Source organism: Haplochromis burtoni, unplaced genomic scaffold, assembly GCF_018398535.1.
Source record: "Haplochromis burtoni strain Fernald_Lab_line unplaced genomic scaffold, NCSU_Asbu1 Contig_49, whole genome shotgun sequence".
Classification (NCBI taxonomy): Eukaryota; Metazoa; Chordata; class Actinopteri; order Cichliformes; family Cichlidae; genus Haplochromis; species Haplochromis burtoni.
Window position 1 is genome coordinate 2,306,354 of NW_024582410.1, and position 19,699 is coordinate 2,326,052.

The following is a 19,699-nucleotide window of genomic DNA, read 5'->3' on the forward strand; positions in this document are numbered from 1 at the left end:
GCACCTTCTTTTTATATCGTCAACTCCTCACTTTAGCGGCTAATTTCCTTCGGTTAGTGACGATTTCCAGCTTGTAGAACAAAAGACGTTAGCCAATGTTTTTAACTGTATGAAACGTTGCCAGGATTATTTATTAGCAATCAAGATGTTCGTATATAATAGCTACGACACTAGAGAATTTTTGTCTGGATAACCATTTTGACGAATAATGAAACATTACCATATAACTTACATTAAAGTTAAGTATTTTTCCCGATGTAACAAGTCAAAATATATTCTAGTGAAAACCTCAGTAGACTCAAATGACAACTTCAGACATAATTTGCGGTAAAACATACAGCATCGCTGTACATTGACTCCAGACATACTGCGCTATCCTGGGAACCACAGAACCATCCTGTGACTACATCACAAACAAATAAATGTAATTAAAATATATTGATGTCGCGGTAAAATTGACAGTTTTACTACAGATTTAAAGTAACTTTTCCACACATGAAGTCTTGATTGGGTGATGAGATTAGAAATACTTTATGTATTCTATATTTAGGGAAATATTTTGTTACACCTGTGAAAAGACTGATGATATAATAATCATAAGAAGAAGAATATTTGGCAGATGACTCTGCCAGACAGATGTATTCTATTATAGAGAGTGAAAGCATACAATATGAAAGATTTCCTGCATGTGTGTTTATGGCAGTGGAGTGAATCAGATATCCAGTTTCTAACTAATTCCAAAGCCAGCCTTCCTAATATGTTTCTTGACGCTTTCTTGATGTCACCAGGTCTCATGCTGGCCCCCCAGCAGACCACAGCAATGCTGACAGATTGAAAATCTCCAAGTTTTTGCTGCACACATTGAAGGATCTCAGCTTTTTGCTCTTCCCCATTTTATATACACTCTCTGTGCTGGTTTTCCAGTTCAGCCAGTTGTCGATGTGGGCGCTCAGGTAATTTTACTCCCCTACCACATCACCATACTAAAGAGACGGGCCTCCCAGACGACGCCACGAAATCATCCAGGAGTGTTTTGGACATTATTTCATACATCATAGTTATTTCAGGAGTACTTTGTTCTGTTATCTCCCATTTATATTTTGTATAATAATAAAAGTGGGACCAAATGGGACCCAGTAAAATATAGCAGTGAGTGTTTTTGGTCTATGTGCTTTCCAGGAAGTTTAATGTTCTGAGGAGGACAGCGTCTGTCTAAACAACAAAAAGCAGAAGAAGAAGAAGCACCATTTAGCTGCCAGTTAAAAAGGAAGGACCAGGACACGGTGTCAGAAAAGAAAATGCGATACTGTTCGTTTCTTCAGACGATAAGTGATAAGCTGTACCCAGTTCATAAAGCATGCAGATTGTTCATGTTGAGTCTAAGCAAGTCTCCTGATTATCTAGTAAACAACAGCACCCTCTGCTGTTCCTAAGGAAAATTGACAGAGTTTCAAGTGTAACGTCATTGCTGGTTCAGCTGGGGGCAAGGTTGCATCATTAACCACAAGCTGAAATCAGTGCAGAGCACTAAAGCATGACAGGTTACATCCAAAAACTGAAGCTTGGTGCCGCTCCTGCTTCGCTAAAACTCATTTTAAGCCTCTGATGAGTCGAACCACTGAGATCACGTGATCCAGCTTTGCTCGGGGTCGAGGAGCTGATGGGTCAGGGTATGGGAAAAAGGAAGTGGGGATCTTTTTGGACACCAAATATCCAACTGTAGTCCTTACACTAGAGACGGCTTTTGATCTGACCACAGGCTTGGACAGTGTTGACACAACCAAACTAGACCCCGCAGTTGGGGGCAGGAAACTGCGTCCCCTCTCCACTTTCTCATGATTGAACACTGATGTTGCAAAAGCACATGAAGTCTTCAATCAGGGTAAATAACTGCACTCGGATGCCTTCTCTTGAAGCCACGACAAAGAGAGAAACTTGTCAAGACTCTCAAGTACACACACGCACACATCCTTTGGGGATGAAAGAAAAGTGTCAGCATCACGGCACAGTCTTACCCTTAAAGGAGGGAAGCAGTCGGGCCATTCCTGGGCCAGAGTAGGAGAGAAGACAGATAGCATCTTGGGAATCTGTATACAGTGATGTGAGTCATGTGTGCAGTGTGTAGTACCTACGTATGCCTAACATTTATCGCAGGGAGAGTGGTGTTTATAGTGTCGGACACAGGCGAGCAGGCACCTGGCTTCTTTTATTGTCAAAATGCGTACTCCCTTTGGGTCTGCTTGCTGATGAGCTGTTCAGGGGTGTCAAACATAAAGCGCAGGGGCCAGAATCGGTTCAAGAAAGACTCTAATCCAGCCCACTGGACAAAATAGTTTCCGTTTTTCTGCTATTTACTACAGAAAGTATCTATACCAAATAGAAAAAAGTGCAAAAAAAGCACTTTTTCTGTAATTTTACACATTTATCAAGTTTCACTGGTTCGGTCCACTTCAGACCAAAGTGGGCTGTATGCAGCCCGTGGTGTAAAATGACTTTGATGTGTCAGTTCTAGATGGATAATGAATTTGACTACTTTTAGTCTCTACTTCAGCGCTGCTGGCAGCATTCACAAATTCAGTCTACTGTGCTGCGTAGGAAGCTTCTTTATTCATGCATATTTCTACCTAATTTCACCTGCTTTGTTTGACAGCAGGGTTGTCACTATAGCCAGGTTTTTACTATGCTTGTGAGTTTTTTTTTTTAAATGAGATATAAATACCCACTCATTCTTATATATGATAATATTGCAAATAATTGTGTAATTGCTATTTTTGTAATCTTTTGTATAGTTTTAGTAAACACTTCCACAAACTTATATTTTCTCCTTTTTCTAAAACAGACACCATCAAAATTGCGACGACATTATGCTGTTGTTGCTCAAGCTTTAAAAATGACGTGAATCACAAACCAGTGGGTGGAGGGGCAGTGGCTAAATCATCAGCTTAAAACAAGCTTTAAAAATGACCCAAAAGGCACAGAAAACAAAGTTACAGTCCAGTGACAAATTAGGTGTGGCGAAGCCTTGCTGGCAGCTAGTGGTTGTAGGTGTTAGAGTGGGTACCGTCTGTCAGCTTAAGCTTTCTATCTCATTATAATGGATAAAGACTTAAGAATATTCTCAGTTTTTGTGGCAAAATGTAAACATGCTCTTTTTCTGCGGTAAATCTGTGCTTTTTAATGTAAAAGTCTGTGGAGTGTGGGACCAGCCGCAGCACTTTTCTCTCCCTCTTAGACAACTAAACGCAGTAACCCTTCTTTCATTTTTTCTCAACCAAGATGTTTCTGCCATGTTTCAGTCCTGCTTCTCTAACAAAACGCATGAGAAATTAATGAGTTTGTTCTCACAGCTACGAGGGCTAAAGATGGAAAAACCTATTTTAATTTAATGGTCATCAAATCACATTTTTATTTCTATATCTACCGAAGGGTCAAAACTCATCACTATGGGTGAAGATGTCTGTATGTGGCAAAGAGCTAAGGGGAAGATGACAGTCATGGTACTGCTGGGGATTGAACCCAGGACCTTCTGCGTGTAAAGCAGATGTGATAACCACTACACTACAGAACCAGATGGGCTGCCAGCCATTGTTTTTACCTGATGAGTTGAATCCCATGCTGCTGATTCCTCATAAATATGTGGAAATATGTACATTCTGTGCTGCAGCTTGAAGGGGATGTTAAATGATCAAAAAAATAAAAATACTGTAAAATGCAACTTTAAATCCACCAGAAGTCATTTCAGAGCAGAATATTAAGAACAAAGTTATATGAAATGAATAAAGGCACACAGCAGGCGTTTGACACTTTCCCCCTAATGCTCTTGTGTTGACAAATTGAGCCTGCTTCTCTGAGGAGTCGTTATATGACAGACCTAGTCCAGAACCCAGTCTACCTTTCTATTTACCTTTCATTTTATGCGTGACAAGTCTGAAGACTTTATTAGCCAACAGATAAATCAAAGGGATGTAGCTATCGACTAGCAGTGCCAATATCTACAAAAGAGACAAACAGAGGAAACACTGAGTGGGAACCCGGAGCTGAATGACAAGCTTTCTGATATCCCTGTGTTTGTGTTATTGGTCTCAACAGCAACCCCCCATTACTGTCTGCATGCATGCTAAGACTCTTGAATTGTCCCTGATTTCCTGCTGTGTTCAGCAGTTCACGAAGGCAGACAGTCCTTCTGTGTTACTGTCAAATTCATTTTACAGTATCCAGACCACTCAACCATTTACATCCTGAGATTACTGCTTCGGGTAGAGATATTTTCAGCTTCGGCCAGAAAACTGAAAAACGTACACAATCACATCATAAGTTATTCTGTAAATACACAATAAATAAAAAAAGTCACATCATAGATCTGAAGAGATCCAATCTCTTAAATCCCTCATGCACTCAGGGGTTGATTGCTTTAGAAGAGGTGCAGAGCTTGCAGAAGGAGGAGATTCTGCAGTCATCCAGTTAAAAGAGCCAGTAATAAATAAAGACCACACCATATATGTGCATTTCCTCTCCGTGGACTTATGGAAACACATCACCTGGAGGAGCAACCCCTTGACCTTGTCTTGTCACAGCACTCTGAGCATGAGACAACGTTCTCAGATTTACAGGGGAGGAGATGCTGCTCCTGGCTGGCCATAGTGTTTCATTTGACCATAATAGGCCTTGTAGTGGTTGAAAAAGTGTGTGCTGGTAATCAAAGTTTCCCTGAGCAGAAAGACAAGATTGACTAAAACCAAGTAGACGGAGAGAGGACTGGAGGGGCGCACAAAGGTTTTGTAAGGTATACAGAAGTACGGTTGTCATGGTGATGACGGGAAACTCTTTTGTGCTTACGAGGCAGAAAAGTGTCTCCCCCTGGGAAACAGATGTGAGGCCAATGAATCTGCTAGTCAAAAGAAATACAGCTAACCTTTTATATCCATAAATTGTAATTTCCCTCAGTGTTACGCTTACTCCCATATCTTCAGCTTATGTTCTGTTCCTTTCTCGCATTTCTAGGTTTACACAGAAGTTTTAATGTTATCTTGTTGCCCTGTTGCCTCATTTCGTGTCAGCACTTTCATCTGCTTTTAAATTAACCCCTAATGACTAACAAAGAGATTCTGAAATTCAAAAAATATAAAAATAAAACTGGACAAATCAAGCTTTTTTGAGCTTGTGTTTCACATGAAATTTAGCATTTCAGAGCAACATGCTGTATGCAAGAATTCTAAGAGCTGGAAAACAAGACCCTCGTTTAGTTTGGTCTGCTATTTTTAACCTTTTGCATTTTTACAGTAGGTTTGCACACGCGTCAGACTTTCCAATACACAACTAACGAATGGGCACTTGCAGTATTTCTGTCACATTCAGACCTCTACTAAGAAACAACAATCCCAAGGTGGTGCACCAACGCACCACAAAGGGGGGATTTCCTGACAGTGGCACAAAGTCGCCCCTGTACCAAAATGGCTGCCTCCTCCTCCTTTCTGCCTCTCGTCGTGCCATGGCAGCAGTAAATATTGATGTCTGGCTGACTGGATAACAGCTCACAGCACTAAAATGTAGCCTGATATTGAACCCTGGTTTGGACTTGAGCCCCTTCTATTAATTTGGCTATTTCAGCATGCATTTACCACATAGCAGTGGGTCTCGCAGCTGTCCCATGCTCTGTCAACTTCCATCTGGCCTTGGAGTTGGAGCTGCAGTATAAGTCAGAATGCAGCCCAGCACTGTAATTTCTCCTCTCAGAATGCAGTTTGTCACCCAGCAGTAATAAGACTAGACCCAACCCAGCAACTCATTCACTTATATACATAAACGTGGCCAAGATGACCTGCTAAATTTCAAACCAAGCATCAGAATCGAAATCCAATAGAACACCTTTTAGATGTTGTGGAAGAAAAGATCCATTTGTTCAAACTGTGAGCTGTTATGTTGGGGATGTGTATTTAACCACAGTTTGTGAAATATCAGCTAAATACTACCTTCTTTTTGACATGCAGAAATTCCTCTGTATTACACAAGACTTTTGAAATTTAGCAAATAAACGTGACTACAGACGAGGCCTAATTTTGTGCTCTTATTCTGAAAGGGGGGAAAGTAATTGGTGATATCATTTGTTTATTTGTTCGGTGTTAAGCTTTAATTCTAATTCTAATGCGTTCAACTTAAAAGTTGTGACTTTTTTTCTTTCAGGAAAGGCTAAAATTTCAGAAATTTGTTGACTTCATTTAAATGAACAGCACTGTAACGTGGAATCAGATTTGGCTGATGAAAGCAAAATGTGCCCGTTCAGCTGACTCTAAAAGGCTGATCATGTATTTCAGACAGGCTTATTGTTTCCAGAGAAAGCTGAGGAGCTCACTTGAAAAGCTGAATTCACGCTGCTGATCTGGCATCAGCACGGGGACAAAACTGGCCAACATAACAACCCTTTTCATTCTCCATTTGTCTGTGCTGTCACGTAAAGCACCGGTACTTCCCCTCAATCAATCTCTCTCACTTGCACACACTCAGTTCGCCCACACCGTCTTCACTATCACCCTCCTTCATCTCCTGCTCTTTCTCTGTGTGTGTGTTTGTGTCTGTCTGTGTGTGTGGGGGTGGACTTTGGTCAAGGTTCATGTGTGAGGCAGTGGGGTGAGAATGGGACCATGTGGGGTCTGGCTGACACTGGCAGTAATACATCCAGAGAGGGTCATCACAAGACAGCAAAGACTTCCTTATTCTACTTTTTCTTTTTCTTCTCCTCTCTGAAGTGTTTCTATCAGATGGGCTCTGAAACGCTGAAACAACGTCATGCAATGCAATAATGAATATGATCACTGTCAGCAGCTGGGACCTCCTCATCCCTCTGTTTCTCGGCTCCCTCCAAAAGAACATGATAAGCGCTTGTTAAAACTCGTGCTTTCTTTCTGTCCAAAGCACATACAGCAGTTGCTTTCATTGCCATGCCACTGTCTTGTGTTTTGTGTATTTTTCCTTCACTATCTTAGTCTGTTTGTTGCAGTATTGTGCTCAGTCACTCCGTGTTCCAGGCTCCCAGGAGGGAAAGTAGACGAAGCTGGGAAGCTTTGATGGGAAAGTGGGCCAGCGCTCTCAGCCCTCCACTGGAGAGCTCCTTAAAAGGCCTGGAGAGATGATGTCGTGGACTCCTTCCTTTTCTCCCCTTGTGTTTTTTTTCCTCCCTCCTGCAGCAGCGGAGAAGCCCGGCAGCAGAGCGAAGGCTTTGGCCAAACTCATCATGCACATGAGTGAAACACACGACACTGATGACTTCACCGAGCTGAAATAAGGCTTCCATCCATCACAAGTCTGGAAAGGCTTGTTATGAAAGATAGGATTTCCCGGAGTGGGAGTTATTCTACCTTGTTGTACTCTGTTTGAACACTTTTTTGCTCTTTCTTTTTCTGTGTTACTAAATATTGTGGAAGTGCTGCAAAGTTCCCTTTATTTTCATGCAAAAGCAAAAATCGGGAGGAAATGATATACCATGAGAACAACGAGAGATGCAGAAGTAGGTTTTTGTAATTGGCTGTTGGTTAAGAATGAAACCTTATATTTAGACACTTTTTGCATACGTCGACTTGAACTGTTGCATCACACCAATCAGAATGCCCCAAAGACATTAAGCAGCAGATGTCTTGTCATGCAGCTGCCGGTCCTTATGTGTTTCAGCAAGCCACAGTAATTTTTTCCATCCTATCCTGTGCACTAGGGTTCAAGAACCACTTCGTGTACACAGTGCGTGGAAGGCAAAAAGCAGATCCCTGTGCCCCCGCTAACCCCTCACAGACCATCATCTCAGAGGCTTTTGCCAGGTGAGCTCGACTGAGACGCATCAGGCACGTGTGGGCGAGCTCTTCACCCTCTCCTCACAAGGCTTTAATCTACAAGCCATCTGCTGTTATCTGGGGAATGTTCTCCACACACTTCATGGACATATATGTACCAGTGCTTTGACGTCTTTGCTATTTTTAGCACCAGCCCGCCACTGGAGGTTGTTATGATGATGTCATGCAGGCTTTCAAAATAGATCGGATTGTTTACCTTGGGTTACACTTCCTGTCTTCTTTTCATGTCCTGTTTGTTTGTGTCTGTTTATCTGTCCAACTGCTCGTCTTGTTTGCAGGGACTTGTTTTGCCGGTCTTGCGTCTTGAGTTTAATTGTACAGTCTTCTCAAAGCAAAGTTACTTTTTTCTTTTTTTCTTTGTTTTTTTTTTTAGATCAGATCTCCCTTGTTAATGTTAATTCTGTGTAAAATCCTATCTAGACTTCCAAAGAAATTTCGTTTAACGGAGCAGTTAAACATTTAGGGAAATACTCCTATTTGCTTTGCAGTAGGGAGGTCAATGTGAGCTAAAACACAAGATGAGATCACTGATGCCCTCACATTTGTGCAGTAGATATTGCTAATAGTGTCAGCACTCACTTAGCTCCTATGCTCCAGCCAGAAGGGAGTAAGTGTAAATACGTAGCTGGAGCATAGACTGTATATAAAAGACAGATACAGCCATTCTTTCCAAAGACCAGCAGAAGACAACGTTTCCAGTTAGGAAATAAGGAAGAAAGACTCTTCCTCTTACTTTTTTTTTTTTTTTAAATTTGTGCACACACTTTGTGCTAGCTGAAAACAAAGACCTTCTAAGAAAAAATATTTGAAATGCCTTTGAGAACCTTTTTGGCAGTTATTTTACATAAATGAACATTAATTTACAGGAAATGGTCACTGCACCATAAAAACGTGCTAAGCTGCTACAATCAAGCTTTTAAACAGCCCTGGTGGTGTAAGGCACTTTCATGTTGGCTTCACTTTTCAGATCGGAAAGCATATCTCCATCTTTTATTGCCTACTGTCTGTGGTTCTTAAGTGGTCAGTGTATTTCAGCCAGACTTATTGTTTACAGAGAAGGCTGTACTAATGGACACTAGCGAATTCTGTTTTTGTATGTACATTTCTTTTTAACCCTGTTTTTCCCAAATCAAAACTAAGAATAACGTCGCTATGTAGCATTAGCAACAGCTAATGATCTTGTATCTTTTGACGAAATATGGTCGCGATGTGTTGAATCACGGTGGCTACTTTCACCTTTTGCGTGCCTATGAGCTGAAGTTAGCCTAGACCCCAGTCACACAGGGGAAGGGAGACCAGCTGACGACCGTCTTGAGTTGCTAGGTAATCCCTTGCTCGCTATCACTCAGTGAAATCAGTTGCAAACAGGCCAGAAACCACACTGAAATGTGTTTGGTCGCCTAGTTTCCAGCTTGTGTTGCACTCTTCATAGTTTCACTATGGCTTAGCGAGGTTTTTGTGACCAATTCGGCTAACGACAGTAAGTAACCTTCCACAACCACTCACCAACCAGTCAGGGAACACCTATTTTTTCCTAGCGACAAGTGGTTACCAGGGGAGCTGTGATTGGCTCCCCAGAGACTCCTCACAACCAGTCGCAGAAAACTCATTTCTCTCCACTTCCACAGGTTGGGACCACTGACTGGTCCTTGCCTACCATAAAAACCTGTACGCCATTTATCTTCCATAAAACCAAAAGCTGACATTTTTTAATCCCAAAAAGTGAAACTATCCCTTTAATGTTCACTTCAAAGTACGGCTTACTTCAGGTGTCAGGATAAGGAGATCACCTACAGTGAACTGATAAAACCAGGCCGCACTAAAGTATGCTGATCGCATAAGGAAGTTGAATTATCCTGCTCTTTCTCCTTTGCATTTGGTGGATCCCAGTTAAGGAAAGGTGTTACCTAGGTGTTTTGAAGGGGTAACGTTGATTCTAAAAACACCACCACCATCCCCCATTTGCTCTATCCGTTCCGTGCAGTTACGACTAGATCGAGGCAGTCGAAAATACCACATGTGGTAAAAAGCATCAATCGTCACCTTGTCAGTTGCAGCACAGGCACACCTTGTGTGCGAGGCCCACGCCTAACAGATAACACAGCAGAATCGAACACTACAGAAGGTCACCATGATTGAAATGACACAGTTTCTATCAGCACAGTGCTCAGTGTATCCTGGACCTTGTACACAGCGTTCAAAATGCCTTAAATTTACATTCCTCTGGCTGCACTCTGGACTTGGGAGACTGGGACTGTGAATATTAGCACTAAAACTGCCTTAACCCAATTTATAGCTCACTCTAAATTTAAACTACTTCACAGAGAGCATTTCAATCATCCGGCTCCTGCCGCTGCATCAAAAACTAAAGCCTGCCTGTATTTGCATGGTACGTAGAGGAAAACTCTCAGGGGACTTAAAATTAGATAATCTGTTCTCAAAAAAAATGTCTGATTTCTTCTTTCGCTGCTTTATTCATGAAGAAATCTTTTTTGCTGTGTTGCTGATCACATGTGGTATTTTTTAAACTTGCCTCTTATGAGCAATAACTGATTGCACCAGCAGCTGAGCTAAAATGACAAATGCTTATCATATTTTTCTCTCCTGCAAGCTTTATTCTAGTGCCTGCAGGATGCTGCAGAACTTGGTGCTGATAATACTGTCAAATGGCTGCATAGAGGGTAATAATCATATGTGGGTGGCTTCACTGCAGCTGAGTAGCACAAGTAATACTTATCTATTTTGGGCTTCTGCTTGAGGGCTTCCTTTGTGAAGTGTGTGGATGGAGCATAAGTGAACATCATTTCTGTATAACAGGGGTGAGTTAAAAGCTGGATTTTCAGGCCGGACATATTTCTGGGCTTTAAATCATAATTATTAGATCCATTGTCTTGATTTAAAGGCCTTTACATTATGTCTCAAGTGCAGTTTTATTCTTTGGCTGAAACATTCTGAGCAGAGGAATACCATGTTTATGTTATACTGGCCGAGTTAGATGACATTTCCAAAGTTAATTCCCTTGAAACAGCCTTTTGTCTGTGACAAATGAGACGATCTGTGACCTTTGACCTCGGAGAATGCACTCACTGGCCTTGCAAACCCTGACTGTCCACAGGGGTTGAGCTTAGTTCTCAGCGTGTAAGTGATATTTAAACCTGATAGGGCAGAGGCTTTAAAAGACTGAACGCAGCTCTCTTTTTCCGCTCATCCTGCTTCTCATCGAGGTGAATGGAAATAATGAGGGCGGTGGGTTGCTTCACAGCCTAAATCAAGAACTATACAACAGGATAACTAAAGCCCTAAAATAACTTAGTACTCCCATTGGACATAGGAACCCTTGAAGTCCTTGAAGTCATATGTAAAAGAAATAGAAACGTTAGTCTAAAGATACTTGCAAAAAAAAAAAGTTCTCTTCCTGGATTCAAACCTGCTCATCAGCCTTCCTGTTTGGAGTTTGTAGCCTTGGTTCATACGTAATTCTTATAATTATGTTGTATAATGTCTGTGAAGGTTCTCAGTCATTCAGGTCATTGTAGTCTGAGGAGCTTGAAAAGAAAAGCGTCTGGACTTCTTTAAGTTGCTTGAAGACCTTTCACCTCTCATTCGAGAAGCTTCATCAGTTCTAAGGTCAAATGGTGGAGAGTCCCAGATTTAGACTGTTGCATGATCATATCATGTCGAAATGGACGAAACACAGCTTCTTAGGTCTTGGAAGATGCAGCAGGCTACTAAACAGTAAAACAGTATAAATATCTAGAATAAATACTAAAAATATATAAAAACGAAGTACTAAAATATAAATATGGATCTTAATGAATGTACAATATTGCAAAACAATGCACAACTGTCCTATGCAAGTGTATACGAACTATAACCATAGTTTTCTGTTCTTAGCTTACAGGAGCAGGACCAAGTTTTGCTGCCAGAGTCCATTTACTTCAAGGCTCAGTGTTCTGTGTATTCAGAGATGCTCTTCACCTTAGTTGTGACATGTGGTTATTTGATTTAACTTTGCCTTCCTATCGGCTTCCTATGTCCTATCTCTCAGAAGCCGTCTGGACAGATAAGTGCCACGCACTACAAACTAGGCTGCAGCCACCCTGGTGTTCAGTGATAACTGAACATTCAAAAAAGAATGCTAGCATCTTAAGCCAGATATTTGTCTCTGAAGGTGGTAGTTGAAGACCTGTAAAGACCTGTAGCTGAAATGAGAGTCAGTTGGATACAAACACAGATGTAAATGAATGCCAGTGTTTCATATTTACAAGAAGTGTCAGTGGGCTTGGTAACTGTTTGCTGACTGTTAGCTTTCTAAAGCTGTGTCATTGTCAACTAAAGCAACTTACACAAGAAATATAACCTAACTTTAAAGACTTTTTCAGACACTAAAGAGTCTGAAATCTGTTTTAACTGCTTCATGTGACTAATTTCAACTGCTGATGTCTCACTTTAGCTTGGCACGCTGTCGAGCCTGACTCTGATCTCTTTCCTTGGAATTACTTCAGGAAAGAACCTCATCATGGCTAGATATGTGTGGGCATATGAGGGTTGTTATGAAAGACTTAGACTCCTTTAATACAGCTGTTGTTTGGCCTTTTTTTAAACCCTGCAGTTTGTTTCTTTACATCCTCCTCCAGATTTATCTGAATAAAGATGTAAAACATCTTCATCTTGCCGAACCATGATATGATATTTATTTCTGACAAGAGAAATTGATGGTCTCTTTTTTCCATGGTTTGCTTGGCTGGAATGATTCAAAGTAGCTTTTAGTACAAACCCATTACAGGCTTCACCACAGCTCCAGATTTTGGCCTATTATTAGCCTCTTTTCTCCAGGAAACAAGGTCACTCAAATAGCCTTGTCTTATTAGGCTGCCACTACTCATTTGGCCTTAAAGAGACATGCATTTCAGAATTACATGTGTATTCATCACACACTAAATCCACTATTCATTTGCACATGTCTGACCTAATGCAGTCTCCCTACGCTAGTTATCACAATCAAACACCCATTGTTATCATGCCAGTATAATGGTGTGGGACTGAAAGAGTGCAATCAAGTGATGTTCTGGCTGTATAGCCCCTGCTAAGTGAAAGCGACTGCCCTATTTCTGTCCAGGGTTAGTGCTCAGCTGTCGTCTGCGAGTAGATCACCTCATATACTCTCCCCAGCCCTGTACTACAATGCCCTGTACCGCAGTTTGGGGTCCAGGATGCATGTGGATGTTATTAGAGGCCATTGAAACTACAGGTGATAGCTCTCACAGTGCACTGGATCTGTGTGGCAAAAACTCTTAAGACGGCATAGAGAAGCTGCAACAAACTACTATGTACATTTCCATCTTGAGCCAGAATTGGAAATCATTAACCTTGAAGTGACTGAGTGAGGTCATCCATCACCCCAGCTGTATATGTTTATGCATGGAAGTGATTTTTTTTAAATCAGAAATTAAAAAAAATAATTATTATATATATATATATATATTATATATATATATATATATATATATATATATATATACTAAATGTCTTACTAAATGTGAAAAAAATGCACTAGAAAACTTTATATTATGTGTAATAGGCCAAGAAACAATGTAGAGTCATCTGAAAAAGAACATTTTCATAGACTCTAGGCTTTGACTGAGCTTACAACACATTTTTGGTTTTGTTTTCTTAATTTTCAGCCATCTTGTTGGAGGTTTGCTGCTCTGCTTGCAATCCCAACGTTGCCCAAGCTAACAGATGGCCCCACATTTGACTCTAGAACTCCTCGGTGTATAATGGTACACAGAGGAGTTCATGGTCGACTACAAGGTGCCCAGTTCCTATGAGGTGTTTGTGCCGATGTGCTGTGTTTGGTCTTTGGCACGCAGGTCACTGCACTCCGGTCTCGTCTGTTCAAAAGACATTATTCCAGAAGTCTTGTGGTTTCTTTCAGATACAACTTTGTAAACGTAAGTCGTGTTGCTATTTTCATTTTAGAGAGAAGAGGCTTTCTCTTGGCAATGCATCCAAACAAGCCAAACTTGTTCAGTCTTTTTCTAATTGTAATGTCATGAACTTTTCCTGTTGAATGCTAACTGAGGTCTATAGAATGTGATATGTAGCTCTTGGATTTTTTTGTAGTTTCTTTTTGCATTGCCTGGCTTTGGGGGGGATTTGCAGGGATGTCCACTTCTGGGAATATTATGCTATTCTGATAACACACACCTTAATGCTCCAGACTTGGCGCAAACTGTCAAAACCTCTGCTTTTATTGAGTTAGCCACGCTTGCTGATGTTCAGTTGATCAAGTGCATTTGGCTAGCAGCACCAGGCTGCTCCTCTTAATTAAGGGTATAACACAAACAAGCAGCATTGACAGCTGAGTATAAGGTCACACCATCTGACCACTGGCCAGTTACAGTCGCTGTAACAAGACAGTTACTGTCTTTATGAGAATGGTTTGAAATAATATGCACTCCCCCCCCGCCCTGTGACCCCACCTGCCTGTCACTCATCTGCCTTTTCTCTCACTTCGTTTTGCTGCCAGTTGCTTTCTGTTCATCCACTTCACTGTCTGACATGACTGGCCTTGAACTGAGCATGTGATCTCATTTTGCTCTGCCTGTAAATACTCTGACAGTTGAAGCCCCCACTGTGACATTGGATGGGAAGGTGAAGTTCTCCACATAGCTGACTTGCAGTAAAGTGTAGACCTGATCATCAGGGGTGCTGGGTCAGGTCCAGTCGTTGCCTAAAAACTTTTCAAAGAAAACTATTTTTGGATTTCAATATAATCAGACCTTTCATTGTCCACTGAGCTCGGCACTCTCTCCTTATTCCACAGGTTAGGACAAGCTTTTTCATCCACCGGTGACTAATTGCATCTGAAGAGCTGAGCAAGCACTATCAGTCTTCCTCAACATCATATTTTAGGCGTCTTAGGATAACATCAAAGCATGACTGTTTCTATCTACTCGGTAAAGCTGCTGTCTTCCCACAAGTTGGGAAAGGAGATGAGTGTGTTAGTATTGCAGGCGCCAACAACATGCTCTGGGTGACATACGAGCATATGAGCATTATGTCTGGCTTTTCTCAGATGGGGCTGAGATGTCCGCACTTCACCAGACACCACTCAGTGAGTGCTGCTTGTCTAGGTCACTTGCACTGACATGCTGGTAGATATGACTGGTTACAGTTACTCTATGTGCAATAAAAAGAAACAGGATTTTCCATGTCTAATCTCATTAACTTATTCATTTATCAGTCACTTCTAGTCTGAACTGACACCAGTGACAAGTGGTCTTATTTTAAGTTTCTTATTACAGTTCAGTTTCCAGAAAACAATTTACTGCCACCAGCTCATTTAAAATATCTGGGACTGTGAGGAATCATCTCTTTTGTTAGCAACACTTTGCAAGCCGTTGGAAACCGAGGCAACCAAATGATGTAAGTAGCGTTAAAAGTAAAATGTTTTCCTTTTCTTCCTTGAAGTAAGAGTTCTGGGCCGTCTCCATCATATTTTTCACTTCATAATGTGCTAAATGTTTTCAGTTAGTAACAGGTTAGAGCACCGGGCGGGTCACTTTAGCACCCAGAATCTGATTATGGCACCTGACTGTTGTAAGGCATGCAGGATGTGGTTAGGCATTGTTTTGCTAGGTGTGGCCTTTTCTGAGAAAGAAGTCTGAATACTGATCAAAAATCTTTCAGTATTAATGAGGTCTTCACAGATGTACTATGCACGCTAATGTATCTTCACATGCTATCATGGATGCTTGCACTAAAGTGAGCATATATTTAAAAAGAAAAGAAAAAAAAAGAAAAGAAACATTTGGCCTGAAATGTAAACACAAAATATCAAATAGAAGTTCACCAGAGGAAAACAAGTTTAGTTTAAGGAATAGATAGCATTGTGCTTTCTTACTAACTGTATCATAGCTTTCTGCTACAGCTAGCAGCAGATTAGCTTTAGCATAGAAAAAAATTCATCAGACATCGTGGGAACTAGGGACTAGGACACATAACAAATAACACATATTACATTTTCTTGCAAGCACCTCTAAGGCCTGATAGAGGCACAGCTACTGCTGGTTGTTTCTTTGTTTTCTTTCTGTCTTTATGTTAAGCTAAGCCAACGAGGTGCTGGCTAACCTGGAATATACTCCATTACAGACACACACAGATAGCAAAAGACCTGATGGTCAAGCAGTCATTCCTGTTATACTTATTTGAAATCCACTTATGCGGCTTCATAATGTTTGATCTTGGACTGAGACACAAATCAGTCAGGAAGTGTATCTGGTATAAAAATCTGCCAAATCAAAACATGCAGACCTATTTGCCCTAGCAACCCCTTGTGAATAAGGGAGCAGCCAAAGTCCACTTGAAGTCTGCTGCCTGGGGCACAAACATAGCTGGTGCATTGTAATGTAAATTCTTGCACAGTTATAAAAAAACAGACAGGCAGGCAGAGATCCGTACATAATCTTGCAACAATTATTTCTTTGGTTGTGAATTCTTCCTAAACCATCAGGAGTTGAACTACCTTAGCTGTATCAGATATTATGACACAATCACATTGCCTAGAAGTCAACAAGCATTTACGCACCCCAGTGCATAAATTTTCATTTTAATTTCACAGCCAGCAGCAAAAACAGGCCAAACAATTATGTAGCATGAGCGCATACTTGTACATGTAAATTTAGCAGCCTGAGAGAAAGACTCAAATCAATCTTCTCCATAAATTTTTGTGTTTGTGTGTTTATATGAGCATGTTGCTCTAGTGTACATGGGAATTATTATAGGAACTGTAGGAACCTTTAGAATACCGTATGGCTGACATCAGGCTGGATAACATCCAACGCAGCCTGTCCAGTAACATATAAATACATACACACTTAAAGAGGCACACGCTCAGGTAAACAACCCTCGTCAACCTCTCCAGCTGTCTTTCCAGGACACTTGACTTGCACACCTCATCTGTTTCCACAAACCACAAACGGTTCACAGCGGAAATACTCAGTTAAAGCGGTAAACAAGCGCTTCCTCTTAGGGATAAGTCATAGATGCAGAGGGCCCTGACGCTGGTGTCGTGATGCTTGGAACACGCCTACACTGACACAACTTTGAGGTCCGTCGCCGGGTTTTAATCATGCACGTCTCAGTGGCCAGAGACAAACAGTGAGAGTGCACCATTGTAATTTTGTGGCATCAATACACTTGAATCACTCCCAGACAGTTTTATCCCCTCAAGGAGCAGAAACAGAAGCAAACAGTCATAGGAGATCAAAGTGAAGAGTAATGAAAGACAAGAGTTTGCCTGGCAAATATACAATGAGACAGCCCTTTTAGTCACATCTGCATGTGAAAGGTAATGCTGACAAATGATTTTTGTCTCAATAAAGGATTTACGACTCCTCTCACATCCCATTAATTATGATCAGCCGACACTGTGGCAAAAGTCATTTTACTGTTAGTCAATAAGCGCTCTGTGTCACTGGCATTACTGACATAAATACAGCTGCTGGGAGGGAGGGGGTATAGTAGGATACATAAACAGGATGCATTCAAGATATTTAGTGGTGTTAAGTGAAGGATGTGGATATACATTGAACAGTTTCCAGGCCTTCAGCGCGACATGGGGCCCCCTAACAGTGTAGCTGACGCTGTAGACTTTAAGTAGACTGTAAAAAAAAGAGACTAATGGCAAGAACATCCCTGAACGACCGACACTGGCTACAGCGAAGAGCTATCAAAGCAGCACAAAAGAGGAATCCTATTATTATTTCATCAGTTTCACACATTACATACACATTTTCAGTTCACAACACTCATTAAATACATTTCCCTACATTGAAAAAAGAAAAAAAAAAGTAGACTGTAGCGGTCAGATGCATGGCACTTATAAGAAGTTCAAATCAATTGATGCTTTTCCATTGTTTTGGTTTCAATACAAATTTAAACATGTTTGGCAAGACAAGCACAACCAAACCTACATCCATTTTGGTCGTAGTAGTAAGTAGTAGCTGGAACCTAGCCCAGCTGTCATGGGTACACCCTGGACAGATTGCCAGTCTATCACAGGGCTAACATAGACACAGGATGCCATCCACACCTATGACCAACTTAGAAATGCCAGTTAAGCTAACATGTATGTTTCTGACTGTGGGGGAACCTGGAGAACATGCGGACTCCACCCCGTCACATATTCAGAGCCTGGTGTTCATATGTTGACAGGGACTGGAAAAATTAATCTTACGAAACAATCTTTTCAAGCAACTGAACCAAAACCTCCAAGTAAGCACATTTTTTTGCTGTTTGTGCTGTCTGGAGCTCATAAACTCGCTGATGTATCACACAGATACACAAACACCTACACACAAGACTCTTATTACATTCAGAGCTGGAAGTGACCCACAGCGCTCGCCTTGTTCTGTCAGTCACTGTGAGGTCGGCTTTCCCTGCCAAACAGCAGCTTGCACATCACTTTCCCTGCAACCCTCCTGGTATCAGCAGACTGAAGCCAGTGGCCAGCAACTTCCTGACGCTGACGCTGTTGGTGTTCCATATCGCTCTGACTCATTAGAACCGTGCAGATTTCCCATGACATTTGTGTAACAGCTGAGCTGAGTGTCTTGTAAGTCCGGTTTACTGTGCTTTTAGGCAGTAAATGCTTCTGAAATGAAATAATATTGGGTTTACGTGTACACACTCCACACAATGGCTCACGGTGGCAGTTGTATAAATGTTTTGGTTCATGATTTTGCTTGAACAGATTGTTATTCAGGATGTCAACTTCAAGTTCAGTTGGAGGGGGGCACCTAATTACGCACAGAGATTATCTTTCTTATTTTTAATGTCTTTAAACAAAAAAAAAACATCATTAAGTGACACCTTGCTGTAAAGAAAACAAGAGCGACTGCATGCTTCATACCTACAACTTGATGGCAACACCGCACCCCCTGCTGAGTACACATGAATGTCTGCCAATAATAACACATGAGGGTGCCAAAAAAAACCAAACAAAATAAAAATCACATGCACTTTATGTACCACCCTGTTTTCACTCCAGATTGAACTGGACCACCCTGGTGCTTAAGTCTACTAACACTTCAAGTGTTCCCCATCAAATCATTGCAGGTACTCTGTAATAAGACGGCTTCCATTTCCCTTTGGGGAGCGATGTCTTTTTTATGACATGGAAACTAAACGCGTTACATCGTTGGAAAAGCCGTTTCGCGAATCTGGGTGGAAGAAAGGGGGAAATACCGCCAAATGAGAGTTTGTTTAGTTAGCATGACAAAATTCCTTCCACTTCCTGAAATGAAAATAGCCACGTCTGTAAAAGTTCATTTGAACCACAACGTTGATAATGAAGCATTAAAAAAAAAGATCTTTGTACACAAATACATAAACTGAAGAGAGTCACAGTGTGACAGAAAGAAAAAAGTAATTAAAACTGTTTTTAAAACAGGGTAAAGGTCTTTGGCAGAGGAAAATACATATGAAGATGGAAAATGTTGTAAATCGATCCATTAAAAAATAAAGTGCAGAAGCATATGGGGAGCTGGATGGAGCACAGGAAAAACTCTGAGTCGGTGTAGGTAGCAGATTTACAGGGTGGCATATAGTGGGACATATAAGTGAGTGAGTGCATCTAAATGCATGCATTTGGCTGCCTTGATTCAACGACATGATTTTCCTGTGTTTTTCCTTACTTTCCCAATTTCAAAATGTCTTTCAAAAATACGAGAATAAAGTACCTTTATTGTACCACTTATACGCTAAAGGGCACAAATGCTTTCCACTGGGACACTACTCTCTGTTCCAGTTATATAATACTAAGGCAAGTTCCTTATCCAGCAGGGTAATTGCTG

General features: G+C 41.2%; 1 non-coding gene across 1 annotated transcript; it reads right to left on the reverse strand.

Moving 5' to 3' along the window:
- Window positions 1–3,495: 3,495 nt before the first annotated feature.
- trnav-uac lies at window positions 3,496–3,568 on the reverse strand. Its single transcript has one exon. It is a non-coding gene; the product is annotated as a tRNA-Val (tRNA).
- Between the last annotated feature and the right edge of the window lie 16,131 nt (window positions 3,569–19,699).